The sequence below is a fragment of the Suricata suricatta genome, chromosome 1, assembly GCF_006229205.1.
Source record: "Suricata suricatta isolate VVHF042 chromosome 1, meerkat_22Aug2017_6uvM2_HiC, whole genome shotgun sequence".
In the NCBI taxonomy this organism is placed as follows: Eukaryota; Metazoa; Chordata; class Mammalia; order Carnivora; family Herpestidae; genus Suricata; species Suricata suricatta.
This window is the reverse complement of record NC_043700.1, coordinates 65328338-65333875: the sequence shown is the minus strand read 5'-3', so window position 1 is coordinate 65333875 and position 5538 is coordinate 65328338. Positions and strand designations below refer to the sequence as shown.

The 5538-nt window shown below is 38.5% G+C and overlaps 1 pseudogene; it reads left to right on the top strand.

The window, feature by feature from the left end:
* The first annotated feature begins 2568 nt into the window (after positions 1-2568).
* Positions 2569-2978, top strand: LOC115300931 (annotated as a pseudogene).
* Positions 2979-5538: the final 2560 nt, after the last annotated feature.

Here is a 5538-nt window from a genome sequence, read left to right as displayed (position 1 = left end):
ATGTAAGTGTGTCATGTGGAAATAAAAGGAAATCTTCCAGGGAGAAATCTGACCCTATCCTGCCAAGATAATTCCTGCCGAGGTCTGTTTATACACATTTGCAGCTGACTAAAGTGTAATTTATTATTTCTTTTGGGTTAATAAGACTTCTTCTTTTGGAGAAGCAATCTGAAAAGGGTTTTTATAAATTAGCAAGATCTTTTTATTGCCTTGGGTCTGTAACAAACTTGAGAGATTTGTTTATATGTTTCTCATATGATATTCTTAAATAAAATTCACAGGCAAAACAGGAAGCTTAGGTTCATTAACCCATGACAAAAGGGAAAGGGTTGTATCCAAAACAAATTTGGAAAATTTTAAAAATGTAATATAATTTTGCAACATATTACAGTAAGCGTAAAAGTCAAAAACTAGGTTTGATTTAAATCACAACAGCTGATATTTCACAGAGAAAACTTATGTCCTATCTTCAGAGGGAGAAATACAGAGAATGCAGGAATTTTCAAGAAAATGATTAGAAATTATCTGTGAACCCCAGCTGGATATGCATATTGCTTGTGTCTGACATTAATTCTACTTGAAACTTAAATGAATCCGACCAGAAAATTGGCAACTTGGAGATATTAGAATAAAGTGTAAAATATTATGTGTTTGATTTGTGCAGGAATTTGGACTTGTTGTGAAACTGAAAGAGATAATAGGACTTAAGAAATTACAAAGAGTTAGTGAGCAGGTCTATTTGTATGCAGAAAAGACCATTGAAGCAGTTAATCCTGAAGGGAAATGATTATGTCAAACTGCTTAGGAAAAGAATCAGGTGTATGCTTTAAGGAATGAGGATTTGTTCAAAGGGTCGTAGGTAACCGTTACGCTGAAATGAGACAAAATGCACAATGTCCTGAAAATTACAGAACCAAACATATTGGTTCCCTTCCCACATTGTCAGTGCCTTGACTCTTACCCAGACCTGCTCATTTGGAAAGTAAAGCACACCAAGAAGAAATCCCAACTGCAAATATCACCCCACCTGTATCCTGACACCCATCAAAATATGTCCCTTTCACTAAAACTATAGAGCATTTAAGAAAGAAATTGAAGAGGACACAAAGAAATGTAAAAATACTCCATGCTCATGGATTGGAAGAACAAATATTGTCAAAACATTGATCCTACCCAAAGAAATCTACACTTTTAATGTAATTCCTATCAAAATACCACCAGCATTTTTCACAGAGCTGGAACAAACAACCCCAAAATTAGTGTGGAGCAAATACAACCTCAAATATTCCAAGCAATCCTGAGAAAGAAAAGCAAAGCTGGAGGCATCCAATTCTGGATGTTAAGCTGTATTACAAAGTTATAGTCATCCAGACAGTATGGTACTGGCACAAAAATAGACACATAGATCAGTGGAATAGAATAGAAAATGTAGACCATAATTAAATGGTCAATTCATTCTTGGCAAGAAAGAATATCCAATGGAAAAAAAAAAGACAGTTTCTTCAACAAATAGTGTTGGAAAAACTGGACAGCAACATGCAGAAGAATGAAGGTACTTTCTTACACCATATGCAAAAATATATTCCAAATGGATAAAAGACTTAAATATGAGATAAGGAACCATCAGAATCCTAGAGGAGAATACAGGCAGCAACCTCTGACCTTGGCCACAGCAATTTCTTACTAGACACGTCTCTGGAGGCAAGGGAAACAAAAGGGAAAATGAACCACTAGAACCACATCAAGATAAAAACTTCTGCACAGCAAAGGAAACAATAGAAACTAAAAGGCAGCCTATGGGATGGAAGAAGATATTTGCAAATGACATATCTGATAAAGGGTTAGTATACAAAATCTATAAAGAACTTCTCAAACTCAATACCCAAAAACACCAATACAGTGAAGAAATGGGCAGAAGACATGAATAGACATTTTCCCAAAGAAGACATCCAGGCAGCTAACAGACACATGAGAAGATGCTCAACACCACTTATCATCAGGGAAATACAAATCAAAACCACAATGAGCTACCATCTTACACCTCTCAGAATGGCTAAAGTGAACAATTTGAGAACAACAGATGTTGGTGAAGATTCAGAGAAAGAGGAACCCTCTTGCCACATTGGTGAGAATGTAAACTGGTGCAGCGGCTCTGGAAGACAGAATGGAGTGTCCTCAAAAAGTCAAAAAAAAAAAAAAGAGCTACCCTATGATGAATGGGTAAAGAAGATGTGGTGTATATCTACATACAATGGAATATTACTCACCCACCAAAATGAATGAAATCTTGCCATATGCAATGACATGGATGGAACTAAGCGAAATAAGTCAAAGAAAGACAAATACCATATGATTTCACTCATATTGAATTTAAGAAACAAAAGATGTGAACATAGGGGAAGAAAAGGAAAAATAAAATAAAATAAAAATGGAGTGGGAGGGAAAACATAAGTGACTCTTAACCAAGAGAACAAAACCAATCTTCTTCTAGTTTGTCATGTGAGATGCTAGGAGAGGCAGTTTACAGGACTGTTCTCTTGGAGGGACAGCAAGATGGCAGTGTTAGCCATGGCATCTTTGATCAGAAAAGTGATCAGCATTGCAACAGCCCCAGGAGCCACTGGTCCCTACAGTCAGGCTGTGTTAGTCAACAGTACCGCTTACCCTTCAGGACAGCTAGGCACGGACCTTCACGTGGACCGCTGGTGCTAAGAAGGCTGGCAGAAGATACCAAGCAAGCTCTTATCAGCATAGGTGAAACTCTGAAAGCCGAAGGCTGTGACTTCACTAAATGTAAAGACAACTGTTCCACTGGCAGACATAAATGACTTCAAAACCATACATGAAACCCACAAACAGCATTTCAAGAGTAGTTTTCCTGCTAGAGCTGCTCACCGGGCTGCTGCTCTGCCAAAGGAGGCCGTGTGGAGACTGAAGGGGTGGCTGTCCAGAGACTTCTCACAACAGCATCGCTGTAAGTGGGCCCAGCATTATTTAGTCTGGAATTATAATAATGTTTTTAAATTAACATCTTAATTTTTACAGTTGATGTTGGAAAGTACATGACTGACTAAAACATTTGAGGTTATTATGGAAGTACCATATAATAAGGGAAATTGAGCATGACTTGAAGATCGGAGGAAAACTCCTGTTACCAGTGTTAAATACCACCCTTAAGCACATTCATGTTACTGCATGTGGGAAAAGGACACTCATTACATACTTACTCCAATAAATAATAGTAAAGGAAATAATATGCAGGAGATATGAGTTAATATTCCCAATAAATAATAAAGAGCACACCTAATTCACTTAAGTCCTATTAATGTAATGATGTGAGATACTTAGTTCTCACATCGGCATCTAATTCTGCTTTCACTAGAGTAAAAGGGAAGTACTGAAGTTTGAATGGTAGAAATAAAGAAGAAAAAAGAGGACCAAAATTTTAATACATAATATTTTTCTAAATTAAATAAAATAAACATGCAGATTTAAAATGAATGAATGAATAAATAACAATAGTCTCCCACTTCTGGCCAAGATAGAAAAACCAATCAGATTTACTCTCCTGCCTAAAGCAACCAAGAATACCAAATGAAATGATTTGGAACAATGATTTTAAAGACACCGAGCATCAGACAGTGAAAGGTGGTGATCCCTAAGAGATAATAAATGTCATTGGGACTGTCCCAGTTTACTGCTTTAAGAGTTTCAGGGGCACCTGGGTGGCTCGGTCAGTTAAGCATCCGACTTCGGCTCAGGTCATGATCTCACGGGTTGTGAGTTCGAGCCCCTCATCAGGCTCTGTGCTGACAGCTCAGAGACTGGAACCTGCTTTGGATTCTGTCTCTCTCTCGCTTTGCCCCTCCCCTACTCATGCTCTGTTTCTCTCTGTCTCAATAATAAATTAACATAAAAATAAGTTTCAATGTCGGAAGGGAGCACCTGAGGGCAAGGTCTCCTTGAGTTGAGAAGCAAGCAAGATTCTAGGGAGACGGAGGAGGGTAGAACTGGCCACGTAGAGGGTTAAAGAACTCTTCTCACTGGAGAGAGAAGTCTGGGAATATGCAGATGGTCCTCCTCAAGGACTCAGCCAAGTACTGATCAGCACCTGTATGTGAGCGGAAGCCAGAAAAAGAACCACCTGGAAGGATTAAAGAGAACAGCACTCGCAGCACTGACAGGACCTGGAACAGTGTCCACTTCCACCAGCCGGAGTGGGAAACTTCCTACTTCATGGGGCATCAGACGGGATTCGTCTCAGTTATGGGAAACAATTAGCCTTCAACTATATGCTCCACTGGTCCCATGAGACCTGAAAGAATCAAATCCTGACAGTAAAAATTGCTAGATCAAAGTGTGCCCATTCTATATTTTGATCTACCACTAGCCATTTGACTTCTAAAATGTTTATTAGTTTACCTGATCCATTGATTTCACAGAGTTGTCTTCAAGGGATTGATTTGTTAATCTGATGGGTGAAAACATTCATCTTCTTGGCTTAACTCCCTTGTTCTTTTCCAAATCTTTACTCTGATGTGACCTCCCCCATGAACTGCCAGCTATTCCTACACCCTACTGACGGCCTTGAACCTGGCTCAGTCTGGTAGATATGATCTAAACCTCGTGCCAACAAACATGAACATCGGGGGCCCTGTTTGTAGAATAGCCACCCTCTCCTATGAAAGAGAATGTGGATTTCAATTTTTAACATTTTCTTCTGTTTCTCAAACAAAAGACAATATGGCTAGCCCTTTTACAATATGGATTTGAAATGCCCAGATCCACTTACATATGAAATTTTTTTAATGAATACACTACAATACTGTAAATGCATTTTCTCTTCCTTATGAGTTTTGTCTCTAGCTTACTTTGTTATATGAATACAGTATATAATACATACTTTATGCAAAATATGTTAACCAATAATGTCAATCAATGGTAATGTTATCAGTAAGGTTCCCTATCATCAGTAGCCTGTAAGTAGTAAAGTTTTGGGGGAGTCAAAAGTTATACGTAGATTTTCAACTGCATGGGAGTTGGCATCCCTAATCCCCTTGCTGTTCAAGGGTCAACTGTATATTAAAAGTTCACTTTACTGCAGCGCCTGGGTGGCTCAGCTAGTTGAGCGTCCAACTTTGGCTCAAGTCATGATCTCACAGTTCATGTGTTTGAGCCCCATGTCAGGCTCTGTGATAACAGCTCAGAGCTTGGAGCCTGTGTCTTCCTCTCTCTCTCTCTCTCTCTCTCTCTCTCTCTCTCTCTCTCTCTGCCCCTCCCCTGCTTGTGCTCTCTCTCTCTCCTCTCTCTCTCTCTCAAAAAAAACATTTAAAAAAGTTCAGCTTATTGTTTTGTTATATTCTACTAGTGGGTTCCGAATAAAATAATACAATAAGAGTGCATCCTTCAGAGGCAGATAGATTTTATTTCAAATGTCTTCTCATAAAATACCTACTAATTTCATCCAATTTCTCCCTAAGCAAGATAAGTTCATTTTTCTTGTTTCCTCATCTGAAAAATGAGAAAGTTAATGTATAC